At 36.6% G+C, this 25,925-nt stretch overlaps 1 protein-coding gene across 15 annotated transcripts in view; it reads left to right on the top strand.

The window, feature by feature from the left end:
- EPB41L2 (erythrocyte membrane protein band 4.1 like 2) overlaps positions 1-25,925 on the top strand; it is a 95,767-nt gene that overhangs the window by 14,487 nt on the left and 55,355 nt on the right. The window contains exon 3 of one of the 15 annotated variants that reach the window (XM_052671141.1): positions 1,292-1,459. The exons of 13 other annotated variants lie outside the window; for them this stretch is intronic. The gene's annotated coding sequence lies outside the window, so the exon portion shown is untranslated. Of the gene's footprint in view, positions 1-1,291; positions 1,460-20,516; positions 20,538-25,925 lie in introns of those variants that run through there. One more of the 15 variants, XM_052671159.1, reaches the window with a different exon arrangement.

Below are 25,925 nucleotides of genomic sequence, written 5' to 3'. Positions count from 1 at the left end.
GCTCTGCCATGTATGGTCTGTGTACATTTTGCCAATGATTACCTTGGCACTCCTTATAAGAACATAAGGGTTTATATTTGGTTCTAAAGTCCAGCTTGCAGGTTTTGTATAAGATTTTGCAGATGGTAGTAAAGGAAAGATTAGTCAGAAGAGAACCAGTGCAGAAAATGGGGTTTGCTTTTGTGTGTATGTGTGTACAAAGTTTACCTAGCTCACAACTTGCAAATCAGTGGTTAAAAGAACTTACACAACTTAGCTGTTAAAGCAAAAGCAAAGGCAATATTTCTTCTATTTTGATTGTTATTGGTACAGATCTGTCTTGAGCAGATGTCAGGTGGAGTTTAAACTGTGTGTGTGAGGCACTGTAGTTAAACTTGTGGCAGTTATAGACTGGGAGATGTTAATTTTTCCAGTTTCAGCTGAGGTTTCTGAATTACTTTACCACTTTTCCCCTTCAGTGAAATGGTTTATCCATTTGTCTGCTTTATCTTCCTCCAAGAATGGTTATGCTTTTATTAAAGCTGAGTATTGTAGACCTCATTTTGCTATCAGGCAAATATTGTTGCAATATGAACTTTATGCATTGTTGACTTCTGTAAGCTTCTAAGTTTACTCAACAGAATGTATCTTGTTTAGCAACTGAAATCTGTGACAGCTTGTCATGACTAAGAAGTCTTATTTCCTCCTTTTTCTCCCTAATAGGAGAAGGTGTTAGCACTAAAAGGATGTTGCAAGATAGGGAAAATGCAGTCATGATTATTGCCTTAGTAGCACTTAAGTTGTGCATGTTTCAGTATGTGGACAAGTCTTCTGTCAGACCTAGATATCAATTGTTTTTCTTCTGTAGAAGCCAGTTAATTATTTTGACAGGATTTTCAAGTCTAAGTTTTGACATGGCTATTGATATCCCTTTCATAGTTGTTCTTCAATAAGATTTCTGAATTTATCATTACTTACCTTTGGGATTTCCTCAGATGTAGTTTATTTAGAATGTGAATGTTGCTCATAAGACATTAGATATTTTTCTAGAACACTGCCATGGCATAGTAATGAAGCAAAGTAAGTGCCTCAGGGCTATCCTATAATGCTGCGTGCTGTTTGGTTCCTAGAGCCACATGTTCTGCTTAGTATCTGTGTTATCTTTTTAAGCATTAGAAGAAATTCACCATCCTGCATGTATCCAGTTATTTAGTTAAACTTTCTCTTAACAGAGATTTTATAGTAAACCAAGTGCATGCTGTGACTCAAGTACCAAACTCAGTCCTTCACAGGTATTTCTTTTCTCTTCTAGATGAAGAGAGGGCCTACTAATAGATCACAAAGCAGAGTGAACCAGGTGACAGCTGAGGCTGTATTCACCAAGTAAACTTAGCTGTCAAATGTTTTTGGGAGTGTTTCATGAACAGTGGGAGACAGAGGCTTTCTAGGAACCAAGGCCTGGTGGTGGTCATCTGAATTGGTAAGAAAATATGGAATATGATTGATCAAATGAAACTGAGTGTTCCATGCAGAGAACTGACTGAGCTTCTTTTAAGTGTGGAAGTGGTGCTATTTCTTCTTCTCTGCCTGTAAGTGTGTGGGAAAGAAGACTGTTTCTAAGCAAAGGGAAGAGGAAACTGTCCCATATTTATTAAGCTGGTTTCCTATCAGGAAGTATGCATTGAGATTATATGTTTGGCAAGCAGGAGTACATATTTTGGCACATACTTCTCACTTTGTAACTTTAACAGCTTGCCAACATTGCAGGCAACATTAGCAGCAGCCTGTGTCCCAGACAGTTTGGATTATAAATCCCACTGTCTGCCTGCAGTCAGGGAGAAGGTTCTGTGGGGTTGGATAATACTTGGTGTCCTTGGTTCTTTTTCTGTTTCTAGTGCACAGGAGAAAGGGTGAGGAACAGTTGGAGGAGTGAAGAAAATGGTTACAGTGATAATAAACCTCTCTGTATCCTAGTTGAATATCCTATGAACACTTACCTAAATTTGAGCATGTTCCAAGCCAGTTGCAATGGAACCAGTCATCTGCAATCAAATTGTATCTGAAAGCTACTCTTTAAACCATTGTTTGAGTGTGCCAGCCTCCAGAAGTACAGATGACATTGCCCACACAAGCATTCCAGAAATTTTGTATGCAGTCTTTTCTTGCTTATCAAATGCAAAATTTATCCCTATTCTTTCCACAAAAATACTAATCATATGCCTAAAACTTCTATAGAGCCAAACATCATGCCATGAACTTCAGATTTCAATTTTAAGGTGCGTATTTATAACTCATTTGACAAGAACAGGGATGAAAATGCAGTTAAGCGTAGAAATGTTTTTTGTTTTGAATTTGTGTGATAGTGACGAATGTGCTATTAAAGTAGGTTAGATATTTTAAAGAAAATAAAACTTCTGAAGTTTAAAGAAAAGAATCATAGAATTATTGAATGTCTTGGGTTGGGAGAAACTTTAAAGCTCACCCAGTTCCAACACCCTGCTGCGGGCAGGGTTGTCACCTACCGGATCAGACTGCCCAACCCTTATCCAGCCTAGCTTTGAACACCTCCAAGGATGAGGTAACCACAGCTTCTCTGGGCAACCTGTGCAAGCAGGTGAAAAGAACTGATAGAACTGCATGGAAAAGATTCAGAGGGAAGGACTGGATTCCAGTATCCTTTGGGTTTTTAGGAGAGTTTTCAGGAGAACTTAGTACCTCTTCAGCAGTTTCTGAAAACTCTAAATTGTGAATTTATGTTGAAAGCTTTAGGAGTTGGGATAACTGCTACAGAGACAGGTTATTTTATGTAAACTGATGTACTCAGGTTTCTGAAGTTGCATAAAATATTCAAACTGCATTAAAGTGATCTTGTTCACTTCCTAAATTAGTTGAATACAGTTCTGAGGTTTTTCAAGAATATTCAATTTACAGAACTATTCTTTCTGTAAATAGAATGTTTTAAAAACTCAGATGCGTTTTATTATCCTTCAGCGGAATGAAGAGTACCAGATCATGGAACTGCACGCATCTTTCCAACTTCTATTTTTAAGCACTACTTTTTTTAAACTCTTTATAAAATTTCTGATTGTTCCTTTTAATGTTAAGGATACGTACTGTCTTTCAAGTTAATTCTTTAGGAATACTGGGGACAAATGTGTAAGGAACGCTTATTTGGCTGTAGCAGTTAAATGGACTTTCTCTTTTTTTATTAGAATGTGGTGTTTGTGTTTAAGGCAGAAATTTTTTTAAGAGCCAGGATGATTCATCAAATACTAGGAATATGTTTAGGATAGATCTGTGTCTTGAAATGAAAAGGAAACTTGTCTACTGATATTCTTTTTATAATACATGGCTAATATGAAATTGTATTTTTTTGACATGTAAATTCCCCTGTCTTTATATACGGTTGTGTGAAGTGTCTGACAGTAACAAATTATGGGTGCTCTTAGCTCAATTAGCGCAATCATGTCTGTTAGTCTGCAATTTGTTGTAAGATGTAGCTTTTTAAGTTTGCAATGAAGAAAGCTGCAGCTGCAAAGAGGAAAAATTGATGACTGTGCTTATATGAGCTACTTGCTATCCTTCAAAGGAACTGGATTAATAGAATAATTTGTTTGTTTTTCTTCAGAGAGAGCACTGAAGTGCTGCCAGCCGGACTGCTGAAATAACTGCATAGTATTCTGTAGACTTGATTATATCTGTCATATGTAAAGTGTTTCATATCCTATAAGAGTCAGGGTTTTGAATACTGCTTAGTCATTAAAGATAAAGAGGTGTTTCTTTTCATCTAGCATGAAGCCTGAAAACTAACTTAACATCTCTGCTGTGTCTGTGCTGCTTCCTGAACGCATTCATAAGTCTAGACTTCCTCCACGTAGGGAGTCAAAAAGCTTATGAAGCTTGATGTTGATACCTGTAGCTGTCTCTTGAATTAAGGAATCTGAATCTTATTCCTGAGGACTCAGTAAGGAATAGTGTGCTGAAGCCATAGTTGAAGACAAAAAGTATATCACTGTGATACAGCTTCAAGTAGTAATATAGTTCATTCTTTTAAATTGATGTTAATTAGCAGGAAATGACATTATTTTCATGCTATAAAGGCAATACAGACTTAATCTGCAAAGACACGAACAGAAAGGCTATCAAAATGATAAGTGTGGAGCTCTTAGCTGAGAGCGTTCGTTCTTGTTACGCTCCTTGAAGTAATGACAAAACGTTATGATGTTGTATTTTAATTGCAGATCTGTATTTCTTTGTTTTGATTTGTACGATGGTCTTGCTGGCTGCAAAAAGCCACTTTCCAAAGTGGCAACTCAAACCAAGAACAGCAATATTACGTATCAGCCTCTGGGAGTTGTGCTGTGATTGCTGACCGTAGCTGTAAACAGGGTATTCGCGTTTTTTCCTCTGAAGGAAAGAAGCTTTAGCTCAACATATTTAGTTCACCTGTTATTTACTTGAAGAAACACAGCTGGCAATCTAAAGAAACTGTTAGTTCTGTTAGGAGCAAATCTGTTGCACACTTGAAAGCTTTTCTTTTATTTCTTAATAGTCAGGAGTTCATTAGAGTACAAAGGGTAGAACTTCTACAACAGGCTTCTATTAAGACAGTTCCTATAAATCTTTTGTTGAATCTTTGTCTGGGAGAAACTAGTACTTGTAAATACAGTGAATGTTAATGGGGAGAGTTTATTTTTTCCATCTTCCTTATGATCATGTGCAAGTTATTTGCTTTAAACACTGTTTGGATGAAGTTGAGTTTTTGTGTAAATTGTGAAGCTAGTAATGACTGTTCTTAGAGAATAGTTCTTAGACACTTAAGAATGAGCCTCTGGCTGAAAACTGCTGGCAACTTGCAGGTATTGCAGATACCAAGTGTGCTACTGAAGATGTCATACATGCAGATTTCATAAAATAACTTAAATATATTTATATTTATAGCCTAAGTGTCTGTAGAATGCAAGTAGCTGATGGCAGCTGTTCAGTCAAATGAAGTGTAACTGTAAACAGACAGCTGTAAAGGGATGAAGAATTTAAAGTGTAGGCTTGTATAGTAATTCCAAGCCAAACAGGAATGCTTCCTGAGGCACTTCTCTGAATTATCTTACTGGAGCCTCCTGAATTGAGCTGTAACTGGAAACAAACTTGTTTTATTTCAGAAGTAGTATTATACTGATTTTTTTTTTTTTCTTCTCTACTTCCCGTGGGGAAAAACAAAGTTCTACTTAAATGCTTAATGTAAATCCCCTAGTGAAAGCTGGTAGAAATGATTATACAAAAGTTTGCCAGACAGCTGCTTTTTAAAAAAAAAAAAAAAAAAAAGTGTCTTACATTAATACTGCAGACAAAGTCATGTCTTTGTTTATTTGAACGGAGAAGGTATAGACCAAGATTGCCTTTGTTGTTTGCTTTTCTTGAGTGTCTTTTGTCCAGGAATTGATTTATAGGTTGGAGGGCTGGTAAGGTCAGTTAAGCTGCAGCCTGGAATGGAAGGAGGTTTATTGGGGTAGAGATTCTGTGCCTTGCCAGCTTTAATGGCTCAGAGTGCTGAGACTGATATTTGTAGCCTATTCTGCCTACCTATCTTGCCCCATCTTGTGCTTGCATTTATGATGGTAGCAGAGAGTAAGCTAGTAGCATGTCTTTGCAATAGATCTGTATTGAGAGGTGGAGGCAAGCTAGAAAAGCTTGGTTCCTGTAGTGTCATCACCTGCTTATTATTCTCCTGGCTGAAAATGGGTGGACTTCTGTGGTAGGTTAGAAATTAGAGCAGAGAGGAACCAGGAGCGTGGTCTGAAGGCAGCAGGACAAGGGTCACTGTGCAGTGAAGCTGGGAAAGTCACCGGGACTCCTCAACTGTGGGATGAAGGATGGAAGTGAGAGCGTGTGCTGTTGCTGTGGTGAAAAGAAATTGGACTGGAAAAAGTTGCACCTTATCAGTCCTGCTGAGTCCCTAAATTGTTCTGGTCTCCCTCTTGTCCCTTTGTGTGCTGCTCTGTCCCAATGAATGGTTAATAGTCTTACTCATGTGACTGGCAAATCTTAAAAATCTATGTATCCGCTATATTTAAATCTTTGTGACTTGCTTCTAGAAAATGTATTCATAGTAAGTAATATCATGCACCTCTTCTGATAGGTTTGTTTTTCTTTATATGCCAAGAATTAATAGGAAACAAAGATGCTAGAAATGGGAGTAAAGGTAGAAAGAATATTGAAAAGGCTTGATGCTTCAATAATGTGTACAAAACTTAAAGCTAAGGTAATTTGAGAAATGTGGTGTTTGACCTATGAAAGTATTCTAGCTTGCTGTTGAAATCAGATGAACTAGCCAAACCAGTAAATCAAGTGTGCAGAAAATGCACTATTTTGAAAAGTCCCCATTCAATACATACTTCATAAATCAAATAAATATGTTCACTGGCACAAACTTTAATTTTTAAAAAAGTAAAAGCAGAATTTGTTTAATACTGGAATGACGGGAGAGTCTTGACAGCAGAAAACTTACCTGCTATTAAAAATTCTACTTGTTAAACTTGTCTTTCCCAGTACTTTTGGAGAGCCTGAATGATTATCTTTTAAAAGTTTGAAGCTTTCTACTCATTCTGTAGTATAACAATTGAGATTTTTTTAATGTTTGTGATGTTGCAAGTATGAAAGTTTTAAGGTTGTCCTGATAATGAATTCTGAAAAGTAACTGTAACTTCTAGTGTGTGCAGTGCCATAAAAAGATACCTCTCAGTTTTAACAGCACTACATAACTGAAACTTTAGTTATGTTTACTTCAGTATGTTTCAAAGGCAACCTCAGGTTAGACATGTTCTCAGTGAAGTAAGGTGCTGTGTGATCCAAGATAGACTGCAATTTTCTTGAGTGCTCTGCTACTATGAAATGTTTTCACTGCCTTGCACAGTCCAATACAAAGGAGGTGTATTTGCTGTAGTTGCCTGTGACCATCTTGCACTGCTCAAATAGTGCAGTGGAGTTGGGCTTTTAGAAGTCTTATAAAAACTGTAGATTTTGACTCAAGTTTGTCAGAGGCATTTCTGAAAAATCACTACAAATTGATGATTTAATTCTGAGACTTAAGACTGCTACAGAAGTAGAAACTAGGAGTTTATAGTTGATATATGAAATAGGAGGTATATAGTGAGGTACAGAATCTGGCTACTAGTGTTCCTTAGTGTTCCTTTCTAACGCAAAATGACCTTCTGGATCAGAGAAGTAGCAGTAATGCAAAATCAAGGTTTTCTTTTTTTTTTTTTTTTTTTTTTTTTTTTTTTTTTTTTTTTTTTTTAGAAATACTGTTTTAGAAGAGAAACCTGAGAGCTTAATTTTGTGGATATTTGCTGCTTGCTTTTGTTTGACTTTTTTCTCTCATTCTTTCGTTTTCTTCAGAATTCAAATCTATTAGTCCAGAAAGTGGCAGAATTGCACTTTCAATGCATTAGTCCCAAATGTGTGCTGAATTAGAGATTCTAACCATGACAGTCTTAGTGTGTTTGCTAGCGTTTGCTTTTTGAGGCGCTAGCGTGGCTGACCTAATTGGATAGTAAGCTCCTGCTTTTGTTTGCAGTTGTTCGAGTTCTCATCAGACTTTAAAATTGGATGCTGATTGAGAAATTACTTCTCACTGACTTATTTAAAAGAAAAAAAAATAAATTAACAACAGTAACCCTTGGAGCCTGAAAAATTTCCCTGTGAAAAGCATTGGCTTGAATTAAAACAACTTCAGATAGTTGTTACTGCTTTGAAACCTGAAGATTGAATAGTATTTGTAGCTGTATTTGTTGTCTTTTTGTAGTAGTCTTTTTTACTTACAGAGAAATAACTTCTTTCAATTAACTGAAAGTAATATACTTTAAGTTATTTCATGATATCAAACACTTCTCAAGGATAAACCAAAATATCTTTAAATGCAGGAATAAATGTGATGCTACAGTTATCTGCATATGCGATTTGTTAGGCATCTTCTGGAAGTCCTTTAATAACTTTCACAAAAAAGTTTGTAAGTTAAAATCAGTATAGTTTTTTTTCCTCATAGTCACAAATATACTTCAAGAATAAAATTAGCTAAATAGCTACCTACTATGTTGGATCTATTATTTAACTGTATTGTTTTAAGTGATTATCCCTCCATGTTCATTGTACTCTAACTCACATTCATACCTTATTGCTCTAAACAAGGAACTTCTGTAGTATTTCTATAAGGTATTTCTACAATCCCTGTGTGTTGTGAGAACTGCATTGCTGTTTTCATCTGATAAATTGTAGAGAAAAATCTCTTTTTAAAAATGGATAGTGGAACTGTAAGGAGTGGGATACTGCATGGGTGTTATGCATATGGCACTAAAAGAGGCAGGTGGACATGAGTTACTGCATGTGAAATGTTTCTCTTCAGTAATTGAGTTTCAACAACTATTGGATAAAAATTACTACAAACGTAGGATTTTTAGTATGATCAGAATGATTTCTTCTTTAATATTTGCTATAGTAGACAAAAAATTTGTATGAAATCTTATGTAGGAGGCTATTTCCCATGAAGCCATTGGGTGGATGAGAGATAATGCAGCAGTATGTATGTGCAAGTCCTCTTGCGTATTTTAATTTAGAAGATGTGTGTGGATGTTGCCTTCACGTATACAGATGATATGGAAATCTTCAATCTTTTGGTCACTGCTCATACGTGAAGTTTTCTTGATTGCCAAGTCTCAGTCTTTTCATGCTATCTATCTCACAGCTACTACTGATATTACTTGCATGCGTTCACTAACTTGATTCTGTAGGTAGGGTTTGTGAAATGCATGTAGTTGTATTGATTTGGCTTGCTATTTTGCAGCTTCTGACAGTTGTATAGCCTTGTAACTTCCAGGCCTTATTGTAGCTTTTGTGTCTCCCAGCAACTCCTATGCTTCCAGTGACTTCTGGTCTTCTGGTGTGGGCAGCTGTGCTGCTTCTATTAGTTGTCCTGCATACTGTGAGCTACTGTGATGATATCAAGATGTCGTTTTCTTCCATGACCACCTGACTTGAAGGACACTGTTACTGTTATTGTAATTCAAGTTTTAACATTAAATTATGAGTTAACTTACTGGCTAAGTATATGTAAAGGCTTAAAGGCTTCCCTTTGTTTCTCCTTTGAGAATAGCATGAAGGATTGAGACTTGTAGACTCAGTCTATGGATAACTGGGGAAAAAAGCAACTTGGTTGTGAGACAAACTTTCCAACAGCTCTGTAATGGATCTCTCATGGCTGATGCATGTGACTGTGTTGCTCATAAATTGACCATGCCTGAGTGCACTGATGATAAAATAAATGAGTGGATTATTTTTTCACAATAGGCTATTATGACAGACAGTGATTAAATTATGAGAGATTGCAGAACACATTCTTTGAATGGCTACAGAGTTGTCTGTTCAAAGCTGCAGAGAGAGTACATTAAGTTTTTGTGCTCCTATTCTAAAAGAGTCAAAGGAGATGTTGAGTAATAGTGACAGCAGTGCAGGCTGACAGAGTGCTACTTTCAGTTTTGGTGGGAGTTATGATGTCTGAATTGTTAGCTGCTAAGATTGAAATAAATTCCTAGGTCATCAAGTATTTAAACACATTGGTTTCAAGGCCTTTGCAAGAGCCACTGTAAGTTGGCTTTAGTTTTCCATCTTAGTACTCATCTTGGAAAGTGGCTTCGAAATCTCATTTGTTATATGGGAAAACATTCTATTTCTGGTTTGACTGTATTAAATATGAGCTCATACCCATTCATCCACGCATCAGAATTTCTCACTTAAGCCTTTTACAACATCTTTCCACTGTTAGTGTTCTACTATGTTACTGTATATTTTCAGAGGGCATGTGGGAGAGAAGGCTTATCCAATGGTATGAGAATCTGAGCCATTTCTAGTTCTGAAGTTTTCTTTGTACAAATGTTTGTATTTCAGTTAAAATAAAAATTGAAAAAGCTGGTATTACTTTTGTGACAGCTAGTGAAAAAGAAACTGTAACTTACAGGTTTCTAGAGGCCTTTTTTGTATTTTAATTTACAGGATATGGCAGACATTTATTTAATGCCCAAGATTTCTATGTAACTTATGCTATTCTTTAACAATGAATGTTTTATCAATAAATTGTGATTGACTTGATCTTGCTATTAAAATTTTTCATGATTAAATTAAACACCAAAGAAGTGGAGCCTACCAGTCTTGCTATGTAAAACCAGGCATTCTGCAAAATGTTTGTATCTCTACGTAGCCTCATCCTCTGAATGCATATAGCCAAAGATTAGCCTGGACTACATAACAAACATCTTTGAATATTTTTAACATTCACTATTGCAGTATGTAGCAGCCTTAGTTTTGCTTCAACAGAAGCATGATAGATACCATTAATTCTTTTCTTTCTAGGTTTTTGTTCTTTTTGCCGTCAACTTATGAATACATGGCAAATGGAATTCTGTGCAAAGTTAAAAAAAAAAAATAATAATAATAATAATAGTAAATATTGTATTGTCTTAGTACTGAGTATGGGAGTGAGGGTGTAGTCATCTCAGTTGTCTGATACTTAGAGCAATGTTATCAGCACAGATGTGACTTAGATGTTTTTCTCAATAGGCATTTATAAATGGATTCTTTTTATCTTTTTATCTGTTCTCCTATTGGTCTTCTTTTTTAACTTAAGAAAATGGAGAGAGGGAAAAATGAAACAATGTCTGAATGAATGCATTTCTGTCCAAAAGTGATGCAGATATTGAAAGGACACTTTCCTTAATCTTTTTTCCATTGTATTTTCTGTCAGGGTGAATCTTTGTTACATGCTGCTCACTTTTTCGCAGGCCTATAGCTGCCATCCTTGTAGATCCTACTTACGTGTCAGGTTTAATGTGTTTACTAAACTTTGTGTGTTATTATTTTCACATACTCTATCTTCTGCAGACTGACCTGAGATCTCCCTCCTAAAATGTTTACATTTTATGGCTATGTATTAAATTCAGACAAAGGCAAATAATGTGGCTCATGGAAGTATGCAATACAAAACAATATTGCTGGTTGCTGCTTGAGGTCAGCCTATTTGGTCTGGCACAGTACCCCATGCACTAGCTTGTCTGCATGCCAGCCTCCGTTCCCTTGGGCCACTTGGCCTTTCACTTCCTGCAGTAAAAATGAAGCACTGAAGTAGGGAACTTTGGTCTGCCAGTCTTGTGAATTGTTTTATTAGAGTCAGTATGTCAAGATACTGAGGGAAGTAACATAAGTGGAGGAAAGATATAGTAAAGAGAAAAGTTGCACCTTGTCTCATACATCTTTGTTTAATGTCATTGTTCTGGTGGTCTTGAGGTATTCTTTGATACTGCAGATGAGAGGTATTTATATGTTTTGCACACTGCTAGTAAACAAGGAATGATGTGTAGTAATCCGTGCTATGCAGGGTACTGGAATGGCTAGGTTGGTTCTTTTAGCTGTTATCTGTTTTGTAGGGGAAAAGTAAATCTTCATGGGTGATACAATGTTGAGAAAACACTGACTCAGTAAAGAGTTGTTTGGTCTTCATTCAAGTTCATCCAATATAATGGGGTGTCACCTGGTTGTGAAGTCTATTGGTAGGATGGAAGTATCACGTGCATTTTGAAATGTTCGTGGATGAAATTGCTCCTGTCTTACTCGTATGCTATTCAACTGCAGGCTTTGTATGAAAAACTTCTTTGGAGGACTCAATATCCTGAAATGAGATTTGCAAGAAGGATGCAGACTAGGGAATAAGAGTAAAAAACTTCATTGAAACTCTAGCCTACTAATTTTCAGAATTGAAAACCTAAATTCACAAGACCAATAGCTTAGAGTTATGTTAGTGCATCTGTACTAGTAAATTTATCCTGTGTCAAACTTCTAGCAATCCTGGTAGAATCTGTAACAATACATCTTCTTAACCTTCATAATGGGGTGACCTTCTGATAGAGTAGCATCAAAGCAGGAGGGAATCAATGGAATTGTCTAATGGACGTGCAAGAGACTAGGGAGTAGAAGGGAAAAGAATTTTCAGCTTTGTTTACTGAAAATGGCTGTCTATTAAAATACCATCAGCATTTTCAGTGTTGATATTGTAAAAGTATGCTGAGAAGTGCAGGGAAGACAATTAATTTTAAAGCTGTTACATAACAGCTTAAGGCTTCTGATCTGTAACTTTTCTCAAAAACTCGTTAATTCATCTTGACTTAATCTCTTGTTGGTTAATATGCAAGCATGTTAACTGATCGTGTGGACCCATGTGTTACCAATTCATGAGAAGGAATGCTGTCCTCATCCTGGCAAACAGCTGGGCCTCTTAAATTAAAAAGTTTTGTACCTAGGACTGTTACTTTCAAAATCAGGTTTGAGGATAGTAATCCACTTTCTATGCACTTTCTTAACAAACCATGTCTTCCCAAAACTGTTACCTCAGTGGTGTAGTTCTCATGTTCTATGTTGTACTTTGAAAACAAATTTCAACTTCAGTCTTAATAGTAGGAGACAATCCCAAATGAAAGATTATCATCATTGAACATTAAGTGAAATGAATCCAAAATTAATGTATAGAATAAATTGAATATATGTGAATAATTGATAATCACAAAAGGAATACCAAAAGTAATACTGATGTTGTGTTCTGCTGAAATCTGCTGATGTCAATGAGAAGGAATGAAATCTTAACAACACTTATGTAGGTGTTTGTACACGTTTGATTGGAGCATTACTGCCAACCCATTGAAATCAAGGGACAGGCTTTTTTTTTTTTTTTTTTTTTTTTTTTTTTTTTTTTTTTTTGCCTTACAAGCTGCAGCAATTTAAAAGGTGTTTTTAGCCAGTCCTGAGGAATAATGCTCTTTCACAGAATATACTTGCTTTCAATGATGGATGTAGTCAATGAATGCTGGCTACGGGGCTATTAGTTGAAAAATAAGGTTGAAAAATAAAGTTGAAAAACTAACATATTGTAATACCTGTCTTTAAGAAATACAACAATAAATTGTTTCAGCTGATAAAAGTAGTCCTACTTCTATTTAAAAAATAAAGTTGGTGTCTAACCTTGAAGTTTTTGTTGCTTTGCCATGTATTGAACTTCATGGGTTTTGGTTATCCTTTATGGGATGGGATCAAAAACCAACAAACCTTTAGTCTTGAACAATTAGACTGCAATACTTTGGAAAGGCTTTCTAGATACGTTACATGACAACTCTACACTTTTCCTTTGGAAAGTGGCTTTACAGAAGTTTTTGTTCACTTCATTAATAAATTTGGAGATAACTTAAAATCAGCTGTCAGACCTCTTGAGGTTGCCACAAGAGCAGCCTAAAAATTAAGTGATAAGCAGTTTTGTGAAGAAATAACACTGTTTTCTTTATAAACAGCTTAGGAACTTATAAATAGTAGCTATTTTCCCATCTACTTAATTTTTAAACACTAAGAGTTTTTCTTGGATTGCTGTCTACAGAGTGCTCGAAACTAGAGGAAGAAAAACTTGCTCCAGCACAGCTTCTTAAAATTTGTTTGCATTCCTCTTCTTCTTGCTGAGTTTCCTGGAGGGATTAAATGCTAAGATGTAGAAATATTGCAGCTTCCAAGTGACTTCAGTATTCTTTCTTTTTTCACAGTCTTGTAATACTAGGAATCAGTGAAAAGACAAATGGCATCTCTTCTGTTAGTGGTTTTTTTTTTTTTTTTAAATTGATTTTCATTCCTGCTGGGTTTATTTTCTTTTACTAAAGGATATGCTAAAGATTAGTCAGAGCCAATTCTTAAGATAGACTCATAGTCAAAACGGAGAGAGAAAGAATGTGATATTTCTAGTATCTCTGCATGAGGTCTGCAAACAAAGCCAGCACTGTGTTGAATAACACAATGTATATTTTCCCTGAAACTTCTGGATTTGTTCTTTGAACTGGAAGTGTTCCTCCTTAAAGGTAGTCCTTGATTTTCATGAAGCTCAGGACTATTCTTTGTTGACAGGCAGGAGCAGATACAGCTCTATGTGCTTTGGTTAATAGACAGATTAATGTAGCCTGTGCAGCACAGTGTGCTGCTTAAAACCTGGCTCAGATTGAGCAGTCAAAATGGATTGGTGACTTTTGCTATTCATCCCATCCGAGACAGTTTAAAGGAGGTCACTGACGGTGCTGACAGAGCGTAGAATTCTTTTTCTTCTAGATACGCCTTGCCTTGGATTTTTTTTTGTCAGGCAGGTTCTTTCAGAGGTAATTAGGCCTTCCATTTTCATCTCTATTCATCAGGGGGTGATGCTGGAGGAGATTACCTAATAAAAAGGAATCCAACATTGGATTTTCATGCAGTCTCTTCAGTTATGGAACTCAGAGGGCTTCTCAAATATTAATCAAGAACATAATCTATCCACGTTTTTCAGAGCGAGAGACTTGGGAGTGTAGAGCGGAGAAATTTGGCAACTTATACCATTCTCACATTTGATTATCTGTTTTAAGTGGATTTATGTTATTTTCTTCTAACTATTGAATGCATTGAGAACATCAATGGGGATGTATGTCAAGATGCACAGAGAAAGAACAAAATTCACTTTGCTTCAGCCTCACTGAAAATATTCATAATAAATTAGTTATGTTGATTTCCAGTTGATTTGGGTGGGAACAAGATCCCTATACAGGACTGTAGTGTAATTCTCTTTGGAAAAATTAGCTCTGGAAATGCATTCTGTATTTCTGAAACTCTGATTGATATTGAATATTTAGCTATGACATAACTTACGATTACTTGGATAGTTTTTCAAGTACTGTGTGTGGATTTACTTATTTTAATTCCTGTGACTTAGCAAATAAAGATATTCATATAATTTCATAAATCGCTTTGCTTGCTCTCTTGTGAATGTATTTCAAATAAAATCTACTTTGCAAATTGAATCACTTATTTTCTTACTGTTCAAGTGAGATTCTAAACTATCTGGGTGCAACCCAGTCTTGATACAGTTACGCACCCTGACTTTCTAGTAATGTTTATGGAATTAAGAAGGGAAAGCGTGGTGCTTAATTGATAATTGGGAAGATATTAAGTAAGATTAAGTTGAGAAGAGGATGGAAGGTGTGTGTGTGTAAAACTGAAGTGAGAAGAGTGTTGCAAATGGTGAAGATTAGATATCACAGCTTAAAACATCACTGTTGCTTTGCCTTGAAAATTTTAAGGAATCCATTTCCCATGGCAGTATTGTAGAACTTTGTACTAAAAAATAATTATGGTTTCTCATTTCCATCTGAATGTTTTTATGATATGTCTTTCTTCTGTGTAGACTTAAGAGGCTTACCTATGCATCTTAGCATAGGGTAATACAAGATGGTAATACTTATTTTGCTTCTTCACAATCTTTTCCCAGGTGTTACAGTGTGTTTTCTAGATGCACGCAGTATGAAATCCTTTCTTCTCTTTTAACTGGCATAAGAAATGCAGTGTTTTGATTTGCAGAAAAACTACATTCATTTTGCTTCAAGCATTGAGTAGTATGTAAATGTAGTGATTTGTGAGACTGCAAGAAAATGCTTAATGATGGTAGTACCCCATCAACAGCATCTGCCAACACATTTTTTTCACCTGGGAATTTTGGTTCACTCTGTCCCAGCTGCAGCAGCTGATGTTTCCCTTTGAATATCATTTCATGTTTCAAACCATTCATGTTTGCTCAGTGCTCCAATCTATCCAGATCTCTACAAGGCCTGTTTCTCCCTCCAGAATGAATAGTGTCTACAGTGTAAGTAAACAAAAGAAAACTAATGAAAAATTCTGTCATTTCAGAGATGTCAAGGCATAACTCTTTTTTTTCACCTAATCCGTGTGTCCAATCTTTTGGCTTGCCTAGGTCATGTGGAGTGCAAAGGAATTGTCTTGAGCCACATTATAACACAGTTAACGTATATGGGTAACAAAGCTTCCTTTGTTTTATTAGAAGTATTTAAAAAAGGATTATGAAAAACAAAAGCACAAAAAAATCTTGTGGTATTTGACTTTGTTTCTGTGAAGCTAATGTGTCAGTCTGATGCAGTGTAAGTGGCTGCAATTCTTTGCAATTCTTAGTGTGTTCTCATGGTGTTAATCAGATACTTTTTTGATGAAATTTTACTTATCCTGTTCTTCATTCTTAAAAATAGTTGTTCACAAGTATACGTACTGCCAAAAAGCAATGACACAAATAAGATTTGACTAAAGTGAGGGACGTCTCTTTGGTAACGCTATAATATGATGGAAAATATAGCAATAATGGCAGAGTGGCAAAGTCTTTAGTTGCACCAAATGAGAACAAGCCCAAATGCAGCAGCTGTGGATGCAGGAATGAAGGAAGCAAATTTCTTTACCTTTAGAAGGCCTCCGTTAGGCAGGGATCTCCAGCAAGATACCCTTTCCTCCACTGCCCACCTTTAACTGAGGTCTGGGAAGGTGTGGATGTTGGCTCTTCCCTTTCCAGTCACTCAGGTGCATTGCATGCAGATGAGTAACCCTGGGTTGGCCCTGCCTTCTTACCAGGTGCTCCGTCACTGCTTCAGGTTGTGAATATTTCTGCTACACCAAGGTATCAAAATGCATATAATTATTTGCCATAACTTGAGCTTTCCATAATTTAATTTTCATTTTGAATACTGTTATTATTTGAAGCATAGCACAGGTAACTTGTGAAGACGTGTTTACCTCATTCAAAAGAGCAGTCAAATCTAACAGAACTGCTAAATTTGTGATTCATTTTTAATCTTCATAATTCTAGCACAAATGTTCATTTTGATTCTGTGAGCAACTTGATTTCATCTTGCAAGTTATAATATCTTTTTTGCGTTTTTAACCTGATTTATCCATCTTCCTCCAGAAAAGTAGATGACAACCACATAATCAGCATACATACTTTTAAAGAACTCCTGGAATTGGGGGGTGATTCACTCCCTTGGACTTCATGAAATTCACAGCTTTGACGATTTCAATAATACCCAGTTCTAAAGCTTGATGTGAAATGCAGATTTTTTATCAAATATGAATTGCTGGCAACAATTGCATTTTCTATTAATTTTATACTTACCTCTTTTTTGCCAACCATCTCTGAGGCACCATCAGTAGCTATAGCAGATATGTTGACAAAGGCTGAACAAAATCGCTTTAATGTAATTTTTATGACTTCGATAGAAATCCAATTTTACTTGTCTTTTAATGATACCGAAGAAGCCATTTCTTCAATGACAGCACATTCATTTTCAATATAGCTAATAAAAACGGTAAGTTGAATCATATATGTAGCATCAGTACTTTCACCTATTGTCAATCTGAAATTAGCAGCCTTACTCTCTCCAAATATCACTTAATATTTTTTTCAATTGTTTCTTCTATTTGCTGGGTCATAGGCTGCTGAGACTGATTTTAGTTTGGTTTTTTTTTTGTTGTTTTTTTTTTTTTTTTTTAGAAGAAGAATCTGTTATTTTATCAGGACAAATTTTATCTGCCATACTTCCCATATGTTGCTTAATATGCTTACCATAAGTAAATGGTTTTAATTTTTTTGCAGTCAGATTTGCTACCACATTATTAGCTTTTTATAATAATCCATTTGAGCTATAACTTTAAAAAAAAAAAAAAAAATTAAAGTGATGACAGACTTTCAGTTCTGCTATTTTGTCTTTACAAAACATTTCCTTGATGTACATCAAATTTGGCAGCATGCTTTTACAATTTGAGAAGACATTTCTAGGTTCTGTTTTCTTTTGATACTACATTAAGTAGGTTGAAATATTACTGGTAACCAGCAATGTTTTACTCACCAAGTGGCGCAAGTGCACGTAACATGTAAACATGCAGGTTTCCATTAGGCTGAGTGTATATGGCAGAGATGAGAGGTGAAGTTAGCACTTGTGCTGGTTTCTACAGAGACAGTAAAAGCCAGTGAAAAGCATGCATTCCCTATTTGTAAACAAATGATATTAAGAGTGTGAGGGAAGGATCAGTCTATTTACATCTTATGCTACTGGAACAAATCATGAAATAAGATGAAAAAAATAATAATGGAGGGGGCAGTATTAATGTACTGGCTTTTTAAGAGGCATTTGATTGTACACTATTTCAGGCACGCAACAAAATTGTTCTGTGCGAGCTGTATCATGAGGGCGCAGAATCTTAAATCTTTGCTTTTCCAAGTCCTTCATACGTTTGCCCTTTCTTACATGAACTTCATGTTAAAACTTTAACTGGGCAATGTCTGTGCAAGGATGAAGTTGCAGTTGCTGTATCCACTGTGAGCATTCTCTCTAGAAGTTGCAGGACCTGCATTTGGAGATGTTGTGTTCTGTCCGCTCGCTGACCATACGCTGTAACCTCACCCATATCAGGATTTGTGTCTTTCCCACCCTGCCCCCCTTTCTGGCCTCACTGTAGTTTTTTGGCTATTGCACAAATATGACCTTTTTTCCTGTTTTGTCTTCAGCGGCTGTTTCCTGTTTTCTTTCCCTCTCCCACCCCATTTTTTACTCCTGACTTTCTCTTGTCTTTACTTTTTTTTCAACATTTACTTTTTTTTTTTTTTCCAATTATTTCTTCTTTGTAATAAAAAAAGAGAATAGCATTCCTCTGCTGTGTTTCTGTATCCAGGCTTCTTGCTGAATATGCGTTCAGTGTCAATGACGTATCATTCATTCTGCATTCCCAAAAGTCAAATCTGTTGCATGCGTTTCCTATCCTAAGAGATACGGATGTACATGCTTGAAGTGCTAAAAGCTTAGATTTGTTGATGGTATGCTTTTGTAGCCTTTTTGAAGCTAGTTTGTGCCAGGTTCATCTGGACCTGAACTTCAGTTCTTAATCTTGCTTATCTTGTTTCAGGATCTGCTGTTCAAGTGAACTGATCTGTATTGCAGTCACTATTGTTTTTTTTATTTGTTGCTTTGTACTTAAGTTTTATGGAAGTTAAGGATTGGTTAAAAAGCATGGAGCACCAAACCGAGAAAGGATATGGAATTGTTGGAGAAGGTTCAGAGGAGGGCCACAAAGATGATCAGAGGGCTGGAGCACCTCCTCTATGAGGACAGTCTGGGAGAGCTGGGTTCTTCAGCCTGGAGAAGAGAAGGCTCTTGAGTAGGCCTTATAGTGGCCTTCCAGTACCTGAAGGGGGCCTGCAGGAAAGCTGGGGAGGTACTTCTTTTTCTTTATAGGGGCAGATAGTGACAGGAGAAGGGGAAATAGTTTTAAACTGGATGAAGGTAGGTTTTTAGACTAGATATTAGGAAGAAATTCTTTACTGTGAAACTGGTGAGACACTGGAACAGGTTGCCCAACGAGGTTGTCAATGTCCCCTCCCTGGCAGCATTCAAGACCAGGCTTTGAACAACTTGGTCTAAATGGAGGTGTCCCTGCCTATAGTAGGGGGGTTGGAACTAGACGATCTTAAAGTTCTCTTCCAACCCATACTGCTATATGAATCTATAATGGGAGAGATCTGCAACTGTGAGCTTAAATATGGACTTAGATCCGAGATTAAATTCAAAACGAGCTGCGTACTGGAAGCTGAAAAACAAACAAACAAAAAAAACTTTTGAAACATGCATTCTGTCAGCATCTACACTGTTGAGCCTCAAAGGAGGAAGAGAAACCCTCCAGATCTATACAGACTGGGACTTCCATTCAACTAAATCTGTCTTCTGGTGTGTACCTCAGGATGTTTTGCTATGTGCTTTTGTAATGAAACTAGTAGTTAAGTTGCTGTCAGCTTGGGTTTGTGTGTGCTTACAATTGTTCCCAAACTTTCAAAGTTATCTTGCTGTATAAGACCACTGTTCACAACACACCATCTTCATTTGTATATGTTCATTAAAAACCTTTCTGCAGTGTCTGCTCTAGTAAACTGTACTTTGTGATACATATTTATATGTAAATGTCATTGCAAGTCACTAGCTGTTTTTTCCTTGTCTGCAGGACAGTCATGAATATTTCTCTCTATTTCTTGATGTGTAGAGATTATTTTTTATCTTTTGCTAATTCTCCAAAAAAACCCCTTTGTTTAAATAGTTGCTCCCTTGGGGATTTCCTGCACATCCTGTTATCTGTTTTATATTACAGTCTTTCAAGCTGGGAATGTCCTTCCAGAAAGCACAAAATGACTGAAGCACTTAGATGACTAACAAATGCAGTAAGTGCTGAAGTTTGGGCTCAAACACAGCACTATTTGGGTTAAATTCTTTTTTGCATTTTTTTTTTTTTGTTAGTGTCGTTAGCTTTATTTTGACCTCTAGAGAATCGTTTCAGTTTATCTAGCTGAGATGTTGTAGTGGTCGAAATACTGTTAGTGGGGAAGCCATTGCCACGAGAAGTGGAAGCCTTTTAGAAAACTGCTGATATTTTTGCTCTGCTAATCAAATACCAGCATTCAGAAGAGCCTATGGGACTGAAGTTTTGGCTGCTAGTATCGTTTGCTCAGCTAAGAGGCATCTTTCTCTCTTTTACTGTTTTTTTGTTGCTTTGGAGTTGGAAGTGTTATGCTCCCAAAGGAGCAGTAGATGCATGCTTTCTTAAAAAGCAATACTATCGGCTAGTTGTTATTTACTACAGTAAATGTAAGTATGTAAGAGAAAGTTTGCTATATCCTGCTTTATGGATATCACTTCATGTGCATTGTAAGTATTCAGGGGGAAAGAACGTAGTGCAGAGTAGTTCTGCTCTTCTGAGAGAGTACTTGTGTTCTGGCAGCACATGAAAGATGCATTGGGTTTGTTCTGGCTGCAAAATAAAAGTGCCATTGCAGGACATCTCAGGTGGCTTGCTTGTGAAACTTGAGGAGTATAGGATAGCTGGGAGAGGTTTGGAATAGCATTTTACTCATTGCAGCAGCAATGGTTTTAACCATTGTTTATATCTGTAGTCAGTTCTGATTTGTTGTATCTTTAGTATGTGTCAAGATCTCTGAAGGTTCTTCAGCAGTTAATTCACATAATGGCAGCGGCATGGCAGCTGCAATATACCTACAGAAATCTATAATTACTTCACTGTGAAGCTCAGATTAAGATTACTGGAGGTTAATTATCAGAGATGCTGAGTATTAACCAAGTATTTGAAACTGTGTTCACTATTGGTAGGAAGTGGTGCTAGTATCAGTTCTGTATTTCAATTTGCATCCTGATTCAGGAAAAAAAAAAATGCTGAAAAAATAGCAGGAGAATCTTACATCTGTCATCTATATAAAGTCATTTATAATTTAAATGTCACTTTTTGTTTTTATTTCCTTTGCTAACATCAATATGAACATCCATGAGTGCTATTGAACCAGCTTGCTAAAGAGCTGTATGATGTATATATTGACAGTGGCAAAAATTTTGAAGTGTACATTCTATCTGAAATACAGAACTGCTGCCATAGAAAAAGCACTTCTGTGGTGTTTATGAACGATGTATGTTGTATTTCATTCTCACACATGGCAGAGCAGACCATGTTAATACATTCTCAGAAGGTTCTTACTGCTGCTTCTAAACTAGATTACCTGAAATAAGAAGCTAACAGGCCCTTTAGTGTGATCTCAGAGGTGTCTGTATCTGTGATACTCAGTCTTTATGTAGTGATGAAATAAAGTTAATGGCTGCATCTGCTCATGAAAGTTACTTGCAAATCTGTTCTGCTTGTGAGATCTGTCACTAGCACTATACCAAAAGCACCAATTAGTCACTTGTCATTTCTTTTTCCTGAGTTTGAGTACTGGTATTGTGGTTATTTCCCTTTTTTTTCATGGTCTTGTACATTTCCTAAACATTTGAAATGGTAATAATTCACTCTGTGGTTTCCAGTTAGGAGGAAATAGGTAATTGTCAAAATAATCATATGTTTGGAATTCAAGCACCTAGGGGTGTTACTGCACTAAGGCTTCTCAATGTGCTTGAGGGGGAAAAAAAAGAAGTTCTCAGGTATGAGTAAACCAATTAATAATTTTTTGAATCGGGCAATGCTTTGATTAATGAAGGTACTGTAAGTGTCCTGAAAGCATACTCACAACAAGAGTAAAATTAATGTTGCAAGTGTAAAAAATAAACTGTTTTTAATCTTGCTAATGCATTAGAAACTGACTTGTGCTGTAGTGAATGTGTGCCACTCACAGAAATTAATTGGTGGTATGGAATGAGGCTGAAGGAAGGGAATGGAGATTGGAGAGAAAGCATTCCTCAGAGTGAACAGCGTTAATTTCAAAGATAGGGAGAGATTTCTCTTAAACTGTTGTTCTTAGTTTGTTGGACAGATAACTGGAAAACAGAGCTGTCTCTTGACCCGTGAGCGTTTTCTGGCTGCTGGAATGAAAAGACTTGGAACTAAGTCCTGGTTTTTCCACTGAGCGTGCCCTTCTCTAGCAGTGTCAGGCCTTGGGTGGGGTCACTCTTATTCAATAACTCTTTTCAAAAAGACTACTGGATTCTCCTCAGCTTGCAATATGTTTTTTAGTGCTAGGGAAAAGCACAATGCTAGCTTGATAAGCAGATTCTGTATGCACATATGTATTCTGGCAAAGAAATGTCCTGATTCACATTCAGGACCTCTTCTTGAAACTTGTAGCCTTGATATATTGCACTATTTGTAGATAGTAAATACAGGCGTGAGAGACTCGCGTTGCCTCTGGGTATGGTATGGATAGCATTGGGATGAATGAAAGATGTTCATTTGCTGAAGTTTAATTCCAAAAGCATTTCAGTGTTGGCTTCACAACTTGCCTTTTTATAGCACTTCAGAGATGTTTAAATTCTTGTTTGTTGAAAGCTTTTGTATAGTTTGTGATGCAAATGATGCAGTCTTCAGTGCTTTTCATTTAATTTTAGAAACTGTGTTTCTAAATAGTTTCTATTATATGCTTTTAAGACTGTTATCTGGTGTCAGTAGACCAACTTTAGCAAAACAGCTCGCGTTATAGTCATCTTTGCTTTCTGAGGAGTTGCATCTCAATATTATTGGCTTTAAAGGGTAATTCAGTTTGAGTTGTACATGATTGCAATAGTAAGTTACTCACCAGAAAAATGTGAGCTGATGGCCTGCAACAGGTGCGTTTTGAAAAGATGGGACACCAAAGTGATTGGGAATAAACTTAGTCTCTCGGAGTGAGAGAGAAGACACTGAGAAATAGTGTGATAGCTGAATCTATTTTGACTTCACAAACAGGCATTGAAGTAACTTTTTTTGAGTTGCTTTGGGTCAGAAACTTGTCAGCATGAGTTTTATTGTGAAAGTATTCTATCTAGACAGTAGGTACACATTGTGCAATTTTTGCCAGAAATAGCTTTCTCTCTCATTTCATTTAATGTCTACATCCTTGATGGTTCTGTGCCAATGGTTTACAGGCTGGTTCAGCCCGGTTCCGTGACCAGCGGGGCGGAGGGATCCACGCCTCCAGAAAAGGGAAACAGGAGACCCCAAAATAATTGAAAACAGCAGCAACGATCTGAGGTGGAACAAACTAATTTACTAAATATACTGTCGGCAAAATGTAATGGGACAGAGAGTGTGTCTGAAAGGTGGATAGGCCTCACTGCAGCACTGAGGTGAGAAGTGCAGTCCAGTTGAGCAGGCGGAGAAGAGCAGGCGAAGAGAGCATCAGGTGACCTTGCTGGGAGTTATATCTCCTTGCTGACAGCAAAACCCCCTGGGGAAATGTTGTTCTTCTTCTCCTTCGGACAGGCACTCGGAACTTGAGCATCAGCAGTCAAAGCCCCGGTGCATTACATGATGTTATGGTGTGGAATACTGATAACCAAAATCATAAAACCATGACGTTCTGTCTTCAGTGGTTTTCAGAACTACTATAGCACTTGTGTAAATAATAGATTCAGAAGTGTCTTTTAAGCTCACAGCATCTTCTATAAGGACTTCTCAGTTTTTCTGATGAGTTCTGAGTATTCTATGAATACGTTTGCAGTATTTTTCTTATACTATACCACTTGGTTCTGCAGACTTAAACATTTTTATCCCAACATAAGTATTTCCTGGTAATTCAGGTGTTTGCTGTATTTGAAAGGAGAGCATTGTATGCATGCAGTAGCTGTACGATGAAATGGATTTTAACATGAAGAGTAACAGGGCACCTGTTATTTTGAATAGTGACCTCAGCAAGAATTCTTGCAGTGTTATTCCTGTTAATTTAGGACAGATAGCCACTATGCATGTGTCTGGAGTTCTTTGGAAACTGGCTTTCGTAGAAGACCTAATATCCTTTGGGGAGATGCTCTTCTGTGCTTTTTCTGATCTTGGAGATGCGTATGCACATAGCTTCCACATGTGTATACTTAAACATCCACCTGCTCATGTGCACAGGTAAATAATTCTTAGCATCACCAAGTGTAACACACTGTGTGCATCTCTGAAATGCTGTGTATTAAAAACAGTTCATGTTAAGACTTATATGAAAACATACAATTTCTTGCCACAACTCATGAACCATGCTTGAAACTGGAATATTGTTGCTGTTCTCAGTTGGACCTGTGAATTGTTCTACTGATTTTTCGAACTATTATGGCACCATCTGCTGACCAATATAAAGACTGGCAATGAGGGTTTTCCACACCTGGCTACTGCACTGAAAATGAGCTGACAGTATTGAATTTGAAGGCAGTTTGAGTGGAATCGTAAGGATAAAGGTTGATTTTATTTTATTTTATTTTTTTCCAGTTGGCTCATGTTTCTAAGAAGTATTTTCAGCAGGAGATATCATTACAGAGGCTAAATCATAACACAGTTTTAATTGTCTAATCACCAGGGCTATTACAGAAAGTTTTTCTGTAAACTGTTAAGCTTTCAAATTATTTCTTTTTTTTTTTTTTTTTTTTTTTTGTCTGTAAGATAGAGGGTTGTTCTTATTATTCTGCCCATCAGTACTTTATCTTCTAGGCTTACAAAGGAAAGAGTTAACAGCTTAAGATCAGTTTAGCCGCAGTACTCTAGTGGTCTTGTTGTGGCATAGGAAATGTTTGACTCAAAGAACTCAGAGTTCTATGTCATGGGACTGTTGCTGAGACATAAAGGTAAAATCTGCAGCAGTCTGTCCCTTTAGTCTGTACAGTTAACCTCTTGCCACCTGCAGTATGTAAAGGCTGAGGTTTTGGCCCAATTGGTAAAAATTATCTAAATTGTTTGAAAATAAGTAGTTGGATTTCATACATGTGGGCATTTTCATGTGGCTTATTTGTTCAGAACTTTAAAAAAAATTGTTCAGTAGTTCTCCATGTTCTCCATCTTTAATTTCCAATATCACCAATTTCTGTGGGAGTGTTTTTAAAAATGAAGTCAATCTGAGCTTTTTAGATTGAGTAATCAAAGTACATCTGTTTATATGTACAGTCTTCTATATGTGTAAATACAGAGAGATACAGATTTCAACAGGATAACTGTTTTGTTGCTGGCTTTTGGTTTTTTTGTTTTTTTTTTTGAGGAGTTGTTTTACTACAGATGAGTGCTTTATTGGAAGCTGCATAACATAAATGCTATATGATGTAATTAAAAAGATTTTAGGGATATTTTTGCTTTCCTAAGGATTGTAAAATTAAACAATGAAATGGCATTCTCTGGTTCCTGATTTCTTTGAGTTCAAAGAATTCTTTTAGTTTTTACAATTATTGTTAAACTATGCTAACAGTGACTAAAAGTGTATCATCTCCTGAGATTCTCTTGTTCTTCAGACCTCAGTAATCTTTCCACTTGACTGACTGCCTAAGATTCTACTTTCCCTTCTTGCTGCAAGACTCTTAATCTCATTCATATTGGTTATTTCAAAATAAAGTATATATTTAACACTACCTTGTGGTATGTTAGGGAGAAATCTGCATCTTATGTGGCTTTATGATTAGAGAGGGGAAAATACTTAGTGCAGTTGTGTTATTTAGTAAGAGCAAATGCAAGTTCACGATGCCTCTTTGGGAACAGGAGGGAAGAAAAGATGCAGTTGATGTTCAGACAGGTGAATTTTGAGCATAAATGGGTTC

This window comes from Tympanuchus pallidicinctus, unplaced genomic scaffold (genome assembly GCF_026119805.1).
Source record: "Tympanuchus pallidicinctus isolate F22 unplaced genomic scaffold, pur_lepc_1.0 scaffold1, whole genome shotgun sequence".
Taxonomy (NCBI): Eukaryota; Metazoa; Chordata; class Aves; order Galliformes; family Phasianidae; genus Tympanuchus; species Tympanuchus pallidicinctus.
This window is presented reverse-complemented; position numbering and strand designations above follow the sequence as displayed.